Below are 17,413 nucleotides of genomic sequence, written 5' to 3'. Positions count from 1 at the left end.
GGCGGCTGGGGGGTCATTCTGCCACAAGGAGCTCCCTTAGCACCTGTTCTTAGATCCCCTTAGCTCTTAAGTGGCAGTCTGAAAATTCAGTATCCTCCAGCCAGGGCGGGTGGCTGCGCTTCCATCACGTCAGCGTGCCTGTAAAGCTGACGTTCGTTTCTGTTACTTTAATCTTTCTGCGGAGAAAAGGACGTGCTGGGTGAAGTTAAAGGCAGCGCTAGGGCGGGCGTTCGGGATGCACAAAGCTGCGAGGACCGAACTCTGCAACTCCCGCAGCGACGTGCTGCAGCCGGGAGGGAAACTGACGGGAGGCAGCTGTGCTGGGTGCTGCACGGGCGGTCGTGGCTGTGTGCGGCACAGCCTGGGCGCGGCTCTTCCCGAAGAACAAACGCGTGGCTGCCCGCGGCGCAGCGCCGAGCCAGGCGTGCGGGGCGCTGAGCTCGGGGCGCTCCGGTGCCCCATAGCGTCACCTGCAAGTCCCGGCGGCACCTGCCCGACCTGTCGGAGCGTACAGTCCCCGTGCAGCGTCGGGGATGGAAAAGCAGCGGCGCGAGGCGCAAGCGGAAACTTTAACGTAGGAACCTCCGCTCGATACCGAGGCGCGCGGTAACGGAGCCCGAAGGCTCACGGTGACGCCGCTCCTCCTTCCCCGCCGCAGCCGCTCCGCGCTCCGGGTCCGCTCCCCGTTTCCCAAGCCCCGCGCTGACCCCGTGGGCGCAGGTGCACAACTTTCAGCTCCGACGCTCGGGGAGGGGCGGGCGGGGCCGCGGGGGCGATGCCGCGGGTCCCTCCTTCCCGGCGCTGCCCCGCGCCCACCGGGGCCGTACCGCGGCCCGGCACCGCCTCCCGCCGCCGCCGCCGCTCCCCCTCTCCCGCAGCACCGCCGCGGTGCGGCAGCGGCCGCCCTCCCTCGTCCCTCCCTCCTCCCTCCCGCAGCCGCGCCCGGCCCGGCCGTGCCCCGCGCCGCGATGCCGCCCCTCCCCGCCGGGGGCACGGCGGGCCCAGGCGGCGGCACCTGTCCGCGGCCCGGCGCCAGGTGAGCCGCCCCGCCCCGCACCGCCACGCTGCCGGAGGGGCCGCGGCCGCGCGCCCTTTATGCCCAACGGCGGCGCGGTGCGCGCTCCCGCCGAGCGGACGGGGCGAGGGGGGGGGTGGGGAGCGGGCGCGGGGCCGGGGCGGGGGGGGGTGGCAGCGGTCCCGCGGCGGAGGGAACAATGGCAGCGGCGGCTGCGGAGCGGCGTCGGGGCGGGAGGCGGCGGCGTGCGGCCCGCGGGGGGCGGCGGGGCGCCGAGGGCCGGCGGCGGCGGCGGCCGTGGGGGGGGCGGCGGGGAGGGGGAGGGGCGGGGGCCGGCGCGCGGGGGAGGGGCGGGGGGGGCGGGCGCGTCCACCTGCGCGCGCCGGGGCCCGGGGCGCATGGAGCAGCGCTCGGCGCCGCAGCCAACGCCGTCACCAACAACGCCGCCGCCGCTGCCGCCGCTGCCGCCGCCGGGCGGGCGGGGGGACCCCCGGCCCCTGGCGGCCGCCTCCCGCGCGGGTCCGGCGTCGAGGTGAGTCCCGGCGGCGGGAGCGGCCGAAGGGGGGCGCGAGGCGGGCGGGGGGCGCGGAGGAGGGGGCGGCGGGGGAGGAGGAGGAGGAGAAGAAGGAATAGGAGGAGGAGGAGGGGGCTGCGTGCGGCCCGGGGCCGGGGGGTGCAGGGCACGCGGGACGCCGGCGGCCGCGGTCCCCCGCGCGGGTGGCATCGGGCGGCACTGCAGCCGTAGGCCCCGCGCCGAGCGGGGCACCGGGAGCGGCCCGGCGGCGCTGCCCGCGATCGGGGCCGCCGCATTGTCTGCGCCGCGCTCCGGCCCCGCGGTCGCGGGCGGCGGTCGCCGTCTCCCGGCCCCGGAGCGGCCCGGCCCGGCCCTGCCCTGCGCCGCGAGCGGCCTCGGCTCCGCGCGCTGGGCTTTGGGGCAGCCGGGCACGGCCGGGGAGCACAAAGGCTCCGCCGCGGGTGGGGAGCAGCCGGGCCGGGCTGCGGCAGCGGCCGTTGTCGCATCGCTTCTCCCGAACGCGTCTGACAAAAGGAGCGGAGCCGCGAGCGGATAACAATTATGTAAGCCCGTAGTAGGGTTTGATGTGTGTCAAGTCTGCTCAATAAATCAGCCCGCTCGGTGAATAAATCTGCCACGCGCCAACGCTCTATTATTTTATTTCGTTTCCTTTTGAAGGGATGGAGGCGGCCGGGCAGGGGCAGCGCGGGGACCGCCGCCGGGCCGGGCGGTGATGGAGCTGAGCGGTGGCGGCGGCCCGTACGGAGCTGCGCCGATGGGGCTCCGCTCGTGGCGGCGGGGCCGATGAATAATTATTTCGCAAAAGCTCCGAGCGAGGGAAGAAAGCAAGCCTTGCCGGCCCGCGCAGCGTGCGGTACCTTTGTGAGGGGAAAGGCGGGGAAAGGCGGCCGGCCCCGGCGCTGCCCGGCTCGGCCAAATGAATGGAGCCGAACGGGACCCGGCCTGCCCGTCCCTGTGCTGCGCTGCGGGGCCCAGGGGCTTCCCTCCCTTTCCTTTTCTTCTTGTTTGCTGTCGCCTTTTGGAGCAGGGGCTCCCGCTGCCGTTGGACGGTCGGTTCTGAGTGCTGAAGGTTTCTCTGGGGTATAAAGGAAGGAGAAGGCCACGGTTGTTCTGTTGTAGCTGAGCGCGGTCAGCAGTGTGGTGTGTGGGGCATGTGGTGGGTCCTCCTCTTCACTGATGCTGTGTGGGTGGCTTGGTGCGGCTTTTTCCTTTCTGCTTTTGGAAAATGGGGTATGGGATGCAGAACCAGGAGGGAGAAAGTGACCCCACACAAAGCCCGTGTGGGCTGGCACCCAGCGGCAGGGCAGGAAAGCAGTGGTGCTCCTCCATTGCATTGAGGTGAAAGCAGCCATGGGCCCTCTGTGCTCATTGCCCTGAGCGACGAATGGTCCCTGTAAACTTTATGCGCTGCTGCAAGCAAATGGAAAGTGGTTTTGTGAAATAATCCATCTCAGAGGGAAGAGTTGTGTGCACGCCAGAGCTCGCCCTTGTCCTGTGCAGTGCTGCAGATGTTGCTTCTGTGCTTGGCCCTGAGAGCAGCAAAGTGAATGTGGAACACTGTAAGATTACAATTGCTTCTCAGAATTGCTTCTCCATTGTTGATCTGTGAAGGAATTATATATATATATACTTGGAGAATTAGGAGCAAAATAATATCAGTGAAATCCACCTGTTACATGCAAGGTGCTGCGCTCTCACCTGTCAGCAGGTTGTGCTTTCTGTTGGTGCTGCATCTCTGCGCTTCCAGTCCCACTGGAGCAAGTTCTGTGCCCATCTCTGTGTGTTCTGCCAGGTACTGGCTTTGTGGCAGAGCCGGCAGTGAGCCAACATGCTGCCCCGAGCATTGCCTGTCCCAGCAAAGGGCTGACCCTGCCACAGGGGTCAGACTCCAGGTGCCTTCACTGTGCTGTCACTGCTTGTTGTTGTATATTGAGGCTGTTGTTACACTGAGTGTGCTGGAGGCTGTGAGCTGGTTTGAGAATCGGCACTTGGGCATGGCTTCTTTCCGCAGGGTGCATGAGCTCAGGACGAGCTGCCCGGCTGTTGGTGCCCAGTGTTGGCTTTGTGGTTCTGCAGCCGTGGACGTGCAGAGATTTGGAATCCGGCGGAGCTGAGCTGCAGGAGAGGTGGTGCTGGGAGCTGCCGTGTGAAGAGCAGCGCTGATCCCTGCTCCGTAATGAAGGCTCCATGCGGGCGGATGGAGGGTGGCTTTGGTGCGGCAGCGCCGGGTGGATTTTGTTTGCAGTTCAGGGGAATAGCATGTAATCTGTGTAATGCTGCTTTTGTGTGCATCTCTTGCAAATTGACGTCTGGGGAATGGCACGAAGCAAAGGCTCTAGACCAGCAGGTCTCCGATGTTTTTGTAGCAGAACCTTTTTATTCAAAGCAGGTGTCACGGAGATCTTTCATTCCAGGCTTTCTTTCATCCCTGGCGTTTGCTAGCTCATGTTAAAACTTTCAATCTCGACAATTCCTCGTTTGCGGGTGTTCCTGTATCCCTCCCAGGCGGGCGATGCAGCGGCCCTGAGCTGGGGCTGTGTCTGTGGGACTGTGGCAGCCCTGCACAGCACGGCTCAGCCCTGAGCCTGGGCAGAGCCCTGACCCTCAGCTGGTAGGAGGGGTTGGTGCTGCAGCACAAGCTCACCCTGCAGTCCTGCTTGGTTTAACAAAGCTCTGGCAACTCATCTTACAAATACCCAAATTTGTGATATATCCAAGCTCTTGTCTGGATAGTCTCCCATGATAGAAAATTCTGCTGGCAATTTCCATTCATTGATCATGTTTGTCTCATTTGTCTTTTTTCTTCTTTTTTTTTTTTAATAATTTTTGTGCTGTGCCTTAAGAATGTGGGTGGATGTGAGGTTCCTGGTGGGTCCTTTCCAGTTATTCCACTGTTGTCCTTCAGTATGACCATGGTATGTTGGTCTGAAAGGCCTGGCGCTGCTCACCTGCTCCATACACCAGACCCTTTCCAACACCTTTCTGAACGGTCGTTGCCATTACCGAGGTCATTGTGTCAGCAGGTGGCTCAGCTCAGTCATCCCTCAGTGCACAGCCCATTGCATGCTTCTGCTTCCCTGGACCGCGTGGACCGGCCGCTGATTCCCAGCAAGGCAGTGGCTGTGTGCGTGGCACGTAGCTTTGGGGTTGTTGGTGTTCAGCTTTCTGGCTGGATGAGGGGCTTTGGTGCTGAGCTGTAGTGCTGGAGAACTGCGTGTAGGCAGGAGGGGCCCCATGGATTTTGTTCTCTGCACAATGTGCCAGTGAATGGCTCAGGCCTTTGATGGAGAAGAGAAGCTGAGGCTTTATGGAAAAGCCTGTTTATTGGCATTAATTATTTTTTATTAGTTACAGCATCCATAGTCCATTGGCAGTAGAAGAGCCCAGAGTAAGAACATTAAATCTTCAGAAGTTTTTCAAAGCTTGCATTTTTCATAAGAAGCTTGTGAAGCTTCAAATCTAAAGCTTCCAAAGCCTTTTTTTTTTTTTTTTTTTTATAACTTTTTTTTCTTTTTTTTTTTACTTTCTTCAAAAGTGCCACTGAAGCTCTTTTTTAATTTTTAGCATTTTGGCTGAAGCTATACGTTTATATATATAAAATAATAACACTTTCCCATCCATCGCGTCAGGATTCTCACGTTGTGTGAGCAGGTTGGCGCGGTGGATTGCCATGCCTTAATGTGGAGAGGTGGGTAGAAATTTGGGAAGGGCAGCAGGGGAAGCGTGCCGTTCACCGCCGTTGTTCAGTTCGTGTTGAAGCAAACACAAATCTCGTGTTCCCGCTGCCTCTGCGGGGAGTGCTGGCGGTGATTTCCCATGGTTTGTTTATATCTATCCGAGGATGCCCACTATATCAAAACCACCTGTCCATGTCGCAGCTTGTCCTAGATTCCCTGTGCGTGTGATGTATTGCTTCTGAAACACATCAGGTAGGCGCTGCCAGCTCGCGCGGCGGTACGTGGGCTGATGTGGGCAGTGCTGGGGCATTGAACCCTCGCTGGCCCCCGGGGCTGGAAGTGGAGCTGGAGCAGTTGGGTGATCCGTGGAGACGCCGTCAGCTGGAACCTCCTGCAGGAAAATAATTTGTCCTAACCCAGTAACCTTCGCTCGCTTAATTGTCGTATTTGTCTGGTTAGCTTATTGCTTGATGGGCAGTATGTGCTGCAGCAAAAACGCTTTTCTTTATTGTGCCTGCTCCTTTCCTTAATGTGAACTAATTCCTTGCCAGGTTCTGTCTCCATTTGAGCTGCCCTGTCCCTGTGTTAGCAGTTAACACACAGCCTTTTTGCACTGTGCTTTCAGGTAGTCAGTGGTCTGAAGGAATATATTTCTGGGTTGACTTGAACAGAATGATTGAGAATGTATTGCTGCAGTGGGCAGCCCCGCGTTGGATGTAGGTTCCCCATGGGCTCAGTGTTGGTGTCCAGGTGCAGAAGCTGTGCCAGCTTTGGGATGCGGTGCTTTGTGGCCTCTGTGTGCAGGGTCTGTTCTTAGGCACTGTGTGAGCAGGGTAGCTGTAGACTGTGGTTACCACTGTACGAGGGATGGATGGAATTATTGATTTCTGATTAACGCCTTGAGCAAGCATGGTATCCCAGTCCCTCTATCAGGTTTTTTCTCATTCGTAACATCTGTCCTCCCTCCCCCATTAACAACACTCACCTCTGCATGTACAACCTGTGTGCTCAGATTTCCTCTGGCCAAATGCTGGGTGAGTGCCATCCCCTAAAAGTTGGCTTGGGGTGAATTTGAAGGGGCCATAGGTTCACTTCCAACCTCGGCAGCTGGCTGTGGTGCTGGGAATGAGCAGAGGAACGACACACAGTTGTTCCCTTGGGTTGAACCCAGCCCTCAGCACTGTGGGCTGGGGAGTGGATGCTGGTGGCCGCTCAGTGCTGGGGTGTTGTACTGTGTGGTGTGGCCATGGTGCGGGGTGCTCCTCTTCTTTCCTTGCTGTCTGACGTGTCCCTGCATCTCTCTGTCTCTCCTCAAGCAACTTCTGTGTGCTTCATGGTAATGGAAGTCAAAAGAATTTGTTTGATGTTATTTATTCAAATCTGGAAGGGATGGTTGTGCAAAGACCAAAGAAAAATGGTTTTAGTCTGACAAATGCCAAGGGTTTTTTGTTTTGTTTTTAAAGCCCAAACAAACCCATTGGGATCCTTGGCTGGGCACATAATAGCATGAAATAGACCATTTCTTTCATTCCGCTCCTTAAAAATCTAATTCTTTATGCATTTAAAGTGGGAGTTGAGGCAAAAACAGAGTTTAGCTCTGTTGACCTATATTTATGAGAAGAGAATGCTTGCTAACTACTACAAGAAAATGCGTAGCACTGTTTGCGTACTCCAATAAAATGAATACTCGTACTAAAATTGCTTTTGGGATTCTTCATCTCCTTATGACACACTCGAGCCCTTTCCATCCAGAATCAGTGTGCTCGTGCTGTCCATACCACCTGTGTGGGAACTTCCCATCCGCAGCCACGAAGCACCAGTGAGGAACAAGGAGCTCAGAATGAGCAAGGAGCAGAGGTGGCAGCGATAACGTCCCTGGTTTCAGGGTGTGAAGGCAGACCTTTGTTTATATGTATTTTGAAAAATTCAGCTATTTTTATAGTGTTCAATTTAATGGTGATCATGCTGCTTCTTGCATAACTGCGGCACAGATGTTATTTTTTGTAATGTTGCCTGGCTTATTTAAAAGGGAAAGGGAGGAAGGGAATTTATGCTCTTTGGAGATGAATATGTGGAGCCCATTAGTTACAAAAAGTGTGAAGAGCTTGTTACAGCTGAAACTAGCACATCTCTGAAAGGCTGATCTGCCGAGTAGAGCTCTTCAGATAGAGAAGGAGTGTTGTGTCTTCTGGAGTTGTTGTACGTGTTGTCAGGTAGCCTGAAACCAGACCTCACTGAAGTATTTACACTTGTTGTTTGGAATCATAGAGCCATAGAATGGCTTGGGTTGGAAGGGACCTCAAAGATCATCTAGTGCCAAGTCCTGCGGTGGGCAGGGCTGCCGACTGCTGGATAAAGCAGCAGATCAGGCTGCCCAGGGCCCCAGCCAGTTTGACCTTGACCTGCACTACGTTCCACAGGCAGCAAGAAATTAGGTGCAGCCCTCCAGTGTCCTGGTGGAATAGGCAAGGGAATGTCAGGGAGACTCGTTTTGCCCTTTTTAATGACATCAAAGTTAAAAAAAAAAAAAAAAAAAAAGAAATGCAAATAAGCGTGGGTGAAAGTGGTAAACGCTGTATTTATATTTAATGACGTTGAATTAATAAGCAAGCTCCTGGTGTTTGGGGTCAGCGCAGTGCTGCTGCTCCATGGCCCACCTCTTGAGGCCGTGTCAGGGAGCCAGCCAGCCCAGGGAGAAACAGACATGGCATGGCAGAGGAGTGGAATGAGTTATTTAACAACCCTTGCGAGCAGAACAGGTGAACAGTTATAAAAACTGTATGGAGGGAAACCTGAGGGTATTTTGGATTGGCTTTTGCCCGGAGGAGCATGTTCCTGTTGGGTTTTTGTTTGGGTGGTGTTGTCCCATTGGCCAGAGGTGCAGCAGGGATGTGGGGCTGGGGCTGGCTCTGAGGGGCAATGCCGCGCAGGTGAAGAATCTGGGCCCAAAGCAGAAGGCTCGTGCTGATGCAAGCTGTGTTTACTTTTGAAAATTCAGTTTATTAAACTCAAGGCTGCAGAACTCTGGGGATCAGTGATGCTGTCTGAACATCACCTTATGCACCGCACAAGCAATTTTTCAAAATTACTTTTTTAATTAAAAGTTGTATCGGTTTAATGCGAGTTAAAGGAAAGTTCACAGGCTTAGCAGTGTCTGAAACATGCTGCAGGTTTGGGAAGAACCTTCTCCTGCTTCTCTAAGTTTATCCAAAACAGCAAATGTGTGCACGAAGAGAGCAGAATCTCCTGTGCTGTGCATCCAAGGAGATGCAGCATGGAGGTGTTCATTGATTACCAGTCAGGCTGTGTTCTGATATGCTCTGCCATAGCTGCATAGAGCTGAATTGGAATATGGATATAAGGAAAACAAGAAGGGCTTGAGGTGCGGCAGAGGAAAGTCAATGCAGGAGTTATTTAAATGTCAGCTGCCTGGAAGAGATCTGCTCCAAAGCTGCATGGGAAAGTCAGGTCTGGGACGTCATACCTGAGTGCAAGGAATGGGGAAGGCTGCTCAGCACGGGGCTGCCTGTGTAGGGAATGGATCAGGGAAGAGGAAGGCACGACGACACTGCCGGCTCAAAATTATATCTGGCAATTAGTTTTGAGCAATTAATCAGAGAAGCACATGGCTTCTGGACATAGGAAGATGGTGGTTGTAGTTAGTGGGCGATCTAATCCATCTGAAGTGTTATTCATCAGCACAGGCAGTTGTCAGGGACGAGTGATGCTCATCACTGGTCTGTTTATTGCATTCATAATACAGCACGTTGTTTTCTGAATGTATCTGCAGTGAGCACAGGACTCCTGGAGTTTGAATTTCATTGGCTAGATAAAGCCAGGAGGCCCAAGTTATAATTACGTGGTGTTTGTCAACGTCAAGTAGGTTTCAGTTTGCAGGGAGCTTGATTCTGAAATCAGTGTTTGGAGATGAATAGCCTTCTTCTGAATCTCTTCGCCATCCCTGGTGTCACCATGCACCCATCTCATGTGCTCAGCAGTCACCTCATGTTGGTCTTTTGGTCCTGTTGGCCATATAGCAGCAGTGCCACACACTGGGTCGCAAAGTCCTGGGCTGTGCAGACAGCTACCCAACTAACTGGTGTGGTGAGAGGGCTGCTTCTCTGCCATCTCACTGAACACACATCGACACGTAGAATTGCATTTGTTTGTATCGGTCGTACACTGTGGTCTCGTGCCACGCTGAGAGCAAACGTGCATTTATTAAAAGCCATCACAGCCGTTGCAGATGCTTTGCTCCTGCAGAGAGGACGAGCGAACAAACAACCCGTGACGAGCGTTATTTGCAGCATTCAATGCTCAGCTGAGTGTGCAGCAGAAGAGCCCATTTCCACCAGGAGGTGATTGGTTGGCTAGAGGTTAGGCTGAGCTGTGCAGGACAGTGTTTGACAAGCAGGCAGGACAGAAGATGGGTCTGGACTCGTGCTTTGAAGCAGTGAACATACGCAAGTTTGCATTTCATATGCAAAGTGTTACTGCGACCATGCTGGCCGCAGGCCCCTTCTGTAAGGGTGTGTGGCCCCAGCACAGCTTCAGCTGAAGCCTTTTGGACCAGCCAACTGTTGGGCTCTCGAATAAAGCAGACCCTGCACATTTTGCATTGCATCTTCTTAAGTGCTGAAAAAAAAGGCAGTGTTTGAAGTTTTGTGAACAGCAAAATGACATAGAGGAACTATCACACTTAATTAAGAAGTTCTTGCTATTCTTCCGAAGCTTTCTGTTCCAGTAAAAGGTAGAGAGATCTTTCTGAGCATTATTGCTGGTGAGAACTGATTTCCTGTATTAAAAAAAAAAAAAAAAAAAAAAAAGCCCATTTTTGCAGTTTCTTTTAAAGGCATCTGGGGAGCCAGTTGAACCTAAACAGTTTCTCTAGCACTTGAACTAGACATTTCTTGAAGGGGATCCTTCCAAGGGTTGGTCTGGGTTGACTGTGGGTGGTATCCAAATCCTCAGATGCGACTGGAAGTTGGATTGAAAACGAGGGGAAAGAATAAAGAGATGAATTCAGAGGGGAACATAGAATTAATGCTTACAGGAAGGAAGACACTGTATCTTCTCCCTTAAGCTCACATGAAAGAAGTGTACTGTCCTCCTTGTGGACTTGTTCTTCTCCTGGTCTCTCCACCTTCTCGTCTCTGTCTCCAGTTTCAAAGGCAGTGTCCCATGCAGGTGATTTTGCTTCTGGTGTCTGAGTTCACATAGAGGATGAGATGGAAACGAGGCAAACTTGGTTCTAACAGTTCTCTTCTAATTCTGCCACATAATGGAGATGAGCAGTGCTTACATAATGTTATCCTGGGATGCTAATAGATTTAATAACCCAGAAAGGTGGGAAGAAGTTCAGAATTATCTATTAAAACTGCATCTAACTAACGAAGTTTATGGGAAGCTCATCTCTTCAAAAGATGCTCAGATGGTAGACACAAGACTTCTGCATGTGTGTGGAGGAGAAAACAAGATAAAGTTGTCTGTCCTAACCAGCATAAATCTCCCTTTAAAATAAGTTCTTGGTTGCTGTTAGATTATGCCAGTTTTACATGGGCTTCTAGTTAAGCTCTTGTAAAAATGTAAACAACACAGACTTCATCTGATTATTTTTCTCCAAATGTAGATACATACTGTTCTTAGGGATTATAACAGTGTATGTGCCCAGTGAAAACAATCAGTTCATTAATGCTGTTTTGTTAGCCCTTGCCCCCCTCTTGCCATGGTGATAAGGGACCTTAATTAGATCCCAGAACAAATGCTGGTGAGTTCCACAAAAACGAGGAACGTTGGAGGGGGTGGAGAAATACCGAGATGTTGTTAGCAGATGTATGCAAAGAGCTGCATCCTGCAGAGGAGAGGCTGCATTGTATCCAAAACATTGGTTTTCTCTCCCGGGAGCAGAGCGTGCGCTGGTAGGCTGTGAGCATCTGCGGACGGTACGTGGAATTGGCACTGGCAGCCTCGTGTATGTCAGATCGAGCTCCAAGGTGTGGGCACCTGTCCATGTGCCGAGGAGAGCACTGCTGGCGGAGCAATAGTCAGGAATTAAAAATACATCCTCTGTGTCCTCTGGGCGCTGGTGATGTTCCCTGATGGGAGGTGGCCACATGGCTGGGCTGACTCACATGCCCCACTGTGCAAGGAGAAGTGTCCGTGTGGGAGGGAGGAGGAGAATGGCAACGCTCGTGAGCACGGTGTGTAAATGGGAGGGGGAATTACAATGCAGAACGGCAGAAAGGGACGTTGGCAAACACTAGTTCAGAAAGAGAGAGGCAGCTCTCTGCTTGGAGCAAATCTCCATGTGAATTCAAAACAGCAAGCACACAAACACAAGCGTTAAAAAAAACTCAAGTGCTGCATTTTTTCAGTAAGAAATGTGAGGATCTTCTGCTTATTTTCCGACTGTTGGGTGATCAGGGTGTGCATTCAGGACTTTCTCCACAGCCATTCGAGGTGGAATATTAACTCTCAGTTAGAATCTCGGTGTTTTATTAACTGCATTTTGACTCTGAAGCATGGAGACTGTGGTTGTCGGCTCTCACCCTTCTGTCTGTGGTCACGTATCTACATGCTGCCTATCTAATCGTGTGTCATTCCTTGCAACTTCCTCTACCAGAAACGAAGATCAAGTTGTCTGTTGAGTCTATCGCAGGGAGTATGGTTTCCAAGACATAAGATAGTTTTCTCTAGGCATAGTATTTATGTATTTCTTGTGTCAGATTTTCTCTATTGCACTACACACATCTCAGTGCATAGAGGAAGATGTTCCAAGTGAGATTTGTTGCATTATGAGACAATGGTGTGCGAAAGGCAACCATATTGTCAAGGACTGTCAGGCCTTACAATTCCAGAATAGGCTCTCCATCCAGCCAAGTGAGTCGAGAACTTTTAAATATGAAAAAAAGTGTAATTCCTTTCATTTTGAAAATACACAACGTGTAACTTTCTGGGAAGCATGCATCAAACTGCTGACATGCAAGTAAATGCATCAAAGGGAGACTCCAGGTAAGATGCTACGTGGTCTGTGGCCTTGGGGTGCAGGGCTCAGTGCCACACGTTGTTTTTCCTGCAGTGTGTGCAGGAAAGAGAAGCTGTTTGGAGGTTAGCCGGGCGATTGGTTGTGTGGGCACAGGCTGTATGATAAAAGAAACCATCGATTCTCATCTTCCACTGTTTTTGTGTGTTGCTAATAATCATATCCAGGACTTTCATTGGAGGCTAAGAAAATCTCATGTCCAATTCTTCCTGTCTTTTCGAAATCCTGGAGATACATCTTTATTTTTTTTCCATGTTTACCTAGAGAACATGACAGCCTTTGGTATCCAGGACTATCTAGTATTAGCTTGTATCTTGCAAGAACAGAAAATGGGCTTTTTATAGGAGTGGAATGGAAAATGAGGTTGTTCTATTTAAATCTTTCTGTTTCCCTTCACAAGGTGAGGTATAAGATTAAGTAGTATAAGATTAAACAAGAAGACTTTATTATGGTGTAGAGACAACTTCATGGAAAGGAGGTTCAGATAAAAACATACAGCGTGCTTACAGTTAGAATAGCATTACAAAGTAAGATGTAAGGGTAGATGGTGGGAAGAGCCTTGAGTAGTCAGGTGGGTGGGCTGAAGGAATGTGGACAGGTCAGCAGCAGAACCGCTGCCTGCTGTGGGATGGGAGCTCAACATGAATCGTGAAATGTATTTCCCTTCTCCAGAAACTTGTAGTCCTCAAAACCGATATCAGGTAGATGTTACTGCAGAATCAGAACGAAGAAATGCTGAGTTAATATTGTTGCAGGTTATGGCATCATAAGCAGTAAATACCCTTAAGACCAGCACTTTGCAGAAGGTGCCCTCAGGAGCTGTGGATCTGAGTGTCTGTGGGAGCCTGGTTCCCACAGAACTCGATGGGAAGCCTCGTGGGTCTGGGTCAGTGCTACAAGTGCTACAGGTGAAGCATGAGGATGATGGGGCCAAAATAACTGGGTTGGAAGTGGTCTTTAGCAGTGTTAAAGCTGTGTGGATTGCCTCTGTGTTATAAGAACAAGGTGCAACATCTAGCTGTTCTGGGGAGGAAGGCAGAGAATAAGTCTGTTTTATGTTTTAACACTCATTAGAACTCTTATATTCTGTAATTTCAAAGGAATAAGGTGAATGTCTGCATTGTTAATCCACTGTAAGTTAGCAAAACTGGTGCTTTGTAATGCAATGTTTTGATGTTCAATTTCAAATCATTCCTAAGAGTGTAAAGCAAAGGGATAGTTGTAAAAAGAAAGCCCACGATGAGTGCACCTTGGAAGTGCACCTCTCCTGTGTGTTTGGGTACGGTGCTCTTACAGTGATGGCTTGAATGATGGAAAGCTGTGCTGCACGCCAAAACCTTCATTTGAAACAGTGCTCGGCACTGATCTGTGTTACTGCACAAAATCCATGGTTCACCTCACTGAGGACGTTCATCCCCATGATGGGCTGATAGCACAGTACACCCACATGCTGGTATCCAAACGGGTGGAAAGAGGTCATGAATTCAGTGACTGGCTGGGTGGAAGCTGCTCTTGGATTGCTGGCGGCCTCCATGAGAGTGGGAAATGCCAACATGCAAAGCACATTCTTCCCCATGGCGCCTGCCTTGCTGCTGCTGTCCTTGTCTGTGTGTGGAAGTTGCAGTGGCTTCCTGGGAGCCTCCACTTTCATCCTTAGTCTGGTTTCCACCTACTTCTGTTAATGATTGTGAAGATGAGCTCCTACTGCCAAGTTTGATTAACCTGTGCATGTTGGGAAGCCAAAACAAACCTGGTAGGACTGCAAAGCACAGGGACCATGCCTGAACCCCATGACTTCATTGGCAGTGCTCCAACAGCTGGGCTGCTCACAGGTCTCTCATGGAAAGATACTGGGTTTGCAGGGTATGAGACATCATGGAGACGTGATGATTGTTTTTCTAGCTCAAAGCAGGGGTCAGTTATCTTCCCTGCAGGCAGCTGGCTGTATACATGGGCAGGTATTTTGGTGAGGGGTGGCTGCTCCAGCACTGCCCTCCAGCTGCAGCAAGCAGTGCAGTGTAGCTATGGGTCACACTGCTTGCCGTGTCACAGGAACAGGCTGTACTTGCACAACTGCCATCAAACTGATCAAACCGCATCCTTGCAGAGCAGGAGCTGGGCGAGCTGCTGGGCATGGCCTTACAGGCTGGGAGTTGGGGAAGTTGTTCCCAGCCCTGCAGGGCCACATCCCTGCCTGCTGCGCATGCTGCAGAATGTAGCCATTCGTGCACTCCATAATGTGCATTACGGCTCTGCTCTTGTTATGCAGCCACATGGTGCTCACTGTTAGCGTCAGCAAATACTCAGTCAGACCAGTAAACTGTTCAAGGAATTAAATTGGCCAAAAGTGGTGGTGTGAAAGGGGGGAGGAGGGAATAAAAGTGAGAAAGCTTTGTAAAAAGTTTGATTGTATGCAGTTTATAAGCAGATGTTGAGAGTGTGAGTTTTACTTGGTGTTCTCTGGAAACTTTCTAGTCTGCTTTTCTCTGTTCATGATGATCACAACACTACTTCCAAGTCTGCCACCAACAATCTCCTGTGCACTTTGCTTTATAAAAATTCTTTTTGTGACCTGTACAAATTTAACCAGGAAACATCACAGGTCTGTGTGACTAAATGCTCATCCTTTTTAGCCATGGTGTCTGTTGAAGTGGGGACTGTGGCTCTGTTGTGTTTAACACCCTTTAATGACCCTTTGGATCCCTTTCTGCAGAAAGTAGAATGGGGTGAAGGAAGCCCGTGGCCCAGAGCTGTAGGGATGGTGCAGTGCAGGCAGCGTGAGGCACAGAGCTCAGTGTTCCAGCAGAAATGCTCACACGGTCCCATAGTGCCATCCCATGGCTTCCCATAGCTGCTGGGCCCTTCACCTGCTCCTCTCGCACTGGGGGTTCCTCCTCCCCCACCCAAGGAAGGCTAAGTGTGGCTTGCCGATAAATAGGCACTTCACTTGCTAAACTGTGTAGTTGAGCTGAAACGAAGGGCTGGTTGGTCATCCTTGCCAAAGTGAGAATGTTTCTGGCATGTAGGGGCTGGGACAGGGCCTCTCGTGGAGGTGTTTCTGGGAAACGCAGTCTCATTGCAGCCAGCCCTGTGAGCTAGGAGAATGGTGAAGGAGAATCCCATTCCTGACAGCTTGGGTGCAGCAGAGATTGACCTTATCCCCAGATTTACTGGTTAAATTTGACTTGAGTCTTTCCCTTCTTCCTAAGCTTCCCATTATGTTTTTAAATGCATGTATTCTGTACTCTTCCTGTCCTAAAGCTGCATAGCATTGCTGTATATATACGATGCCGTCTGACACTTGCCATTTCTTTCTCTGCATATGACCTCTGGAACAATTCCAAAGCTCTGGAAAAGAATGAGATTTTCAGTAATGGCTACAGGCATTAAGGGCACAAATACCACAGAGTATCTATGGGATTTATGCTCCTAACTTGCTGTAAGTGCATTTGAAAGTCACATCCAAAATGGACCATTTAGAACAAGATGTGTTGTTAATGTTTTTTTCCTAAAGCAGAAGTGTGGTATAAGTGAACAGGAGAATATAAGGCGATTTAAAATATTATTTTTGCAAAAGAGATTTTAAATACATAATTATTACAAACAACTGAATCTTGGAGAGCTTTTCTAGTCAGGGTTGGAGCTTGGTCTGCTGATAGTAATCCCACCTGGGAGAAACCAAAGGCCTAAGCTTTCAGGGCAGAACTTTTCTACTCAATTGTTAATCAAGAATTTTATATGTATTCCTACTGAGACAAGAAAATATCCCCAGTTTCCAAGAAATGTTCTAGTACACTGATTGTTAAATGTAAATGAGACCCTGTCATTAAAATCCATAGATTCACAGTGCTAAATGACAAATTGCATTTACCACATTGCTTAATACACCACTCTTTTATTTTAATGTCTTGGAGGTGTGTTACTGCTCGGCAGTGTCTCCTGAGCTTTGCAGGGTTCCAGCTCTGGTTTCTCCCTCCACCATTGGCAGCTTGCTTTCTGCTGGCCGCTGGATCTCCTGGACGATGGAGACTGGCTGTGGCTGTGTGTTCAGGTTCCTCTCTCTGCCTTTCCTGCCGGGCACCCAAACCATTCCCTCTGATCCACCATGCGTTCCGAAACCACACCGTTCTGCCCTCCTTCCTTCTTGGTGCCTGACCAAATTTCAGCACTGTATCCCTATTACAATGCGATGCTCGTTTCTGAAGCCCCTCTTCTGAAGGAAGGTTATTCCTTTGGGGACGATTTTCAGCTTTTTGCCATGTCTGAGCTGCTGGTCCATGGAATCCCTCTGTATGGATGGTGCGAGGCTCTCCTATTAGCAATTGTAGTTACATATTTAAACATATTTCACATAAGTAATTATGCTTTATGGCCTGTAGCCAGACTGACTAATTCTTCTTCCTAGAAGCTCCAGAAAAATCTACATACGTAGAACTTGGTGAAAACTTCCCTTCAGCTCCTCCGCGGCGTTTCCCTGTGGCAAGGCTGTGCTGAGCAAATCCAGGTGGCTCCTGGCAGGCACATCTCACACCAAGCACTCCGTCCACCTCTGCAGCCTTCAGGCTGCCTGCATGCTGGGCTGGGGGCTTGTTTGGTGCAGGTGGAGCCCCGCACAGCGCTGCAGACATCAGCCCTGCTGCACAGGTGCTGCTTAAGGCATGGGGCTGTGGTGCCAAGCTCTCCCTTGGCATGGGTAAGGTGCAGAACTCATGGGAGGTCAGAGGGGATTTCTCAGATCTTTTATATCTTGCTATCCTAAGTTAGGTTTAAAATGTGTAGCCATTAAGCAGTAAAAGCAACACGTGCAGCTGCAGAGGTCGATTTAACTGGTAGAGCAGCACAAAAGTACACAAAGGACCTATGTAACAAAACCTAATGGGCTTTAGCTTGAGGGCTACCAGAACCCACATCTTCCAGATTTTGCTATTGCTACGTTTCTACAGTTCAACTCTATTTACTTATTGCAATTGAAGCACAATATGTGTACCTATTTAGCCTTTGAGTATCTCTTCTAACTCCCTCCGTATAAAGCAAGATACAGCATTATTATTAAACTGTTCTTGAGGCTAAATATTGCGAATGCCATTTGTGTCTGCATTTATTAGCAATGTGGGAAGGGGGAGAAGGGCTAGCTCGTCTGGTTT

At 51.0% G+C, this 17,413-nt stretch overlaps 1 protein-coding gene across 3 annotated transcripts in view; it reads left to right on the top strand.

Moving 5' to 3' along the window:
- Positions 1-950: 950 nt before the first annotated feature.
- The window catches only part of NEXMIF (neurite extension and migration factor), a 121,399-nt gene continuing 104,936 nt past the window's right edge, over positions 951-17,413 (top strand). Inside the window, exon 1 of one of the 3 annotated variants that reach the window (XM_048959994.1) lies at positions 951-1,036. The gene's annotated coding sequence lies outside the window, so the exon portion shown is untranslated. Of the gene's footprint in view, positions 1,037-1,469; positions 1,548-2,072; positions 2,093-17,413 lie in introns of those variants that run through there. The other 2 variants (XM_048959993.1, XM_048959996.1) reach the window with 2 other exon arrangements.

This window comes from Lagopus muta, chromosome 13, assembly GCF_023343835.1.
Source record: "Lagopus muta isolate bLagMut1 chromosome 13, bLagMut1 primary, whole genome shotgun sequence".
Taxonomy (NCBI): domain Eukaryota; kingdom Metazoa; phylum Chordata; class Aves; order Galliformes; family Phasianidae; genus Lagopus; species Lagopus muta.
The sequence above is the reverse complement of the archived record's forward strand: the minus strand, read 5'-3'. Positions and strand labels throughout refer to the sequence as shown.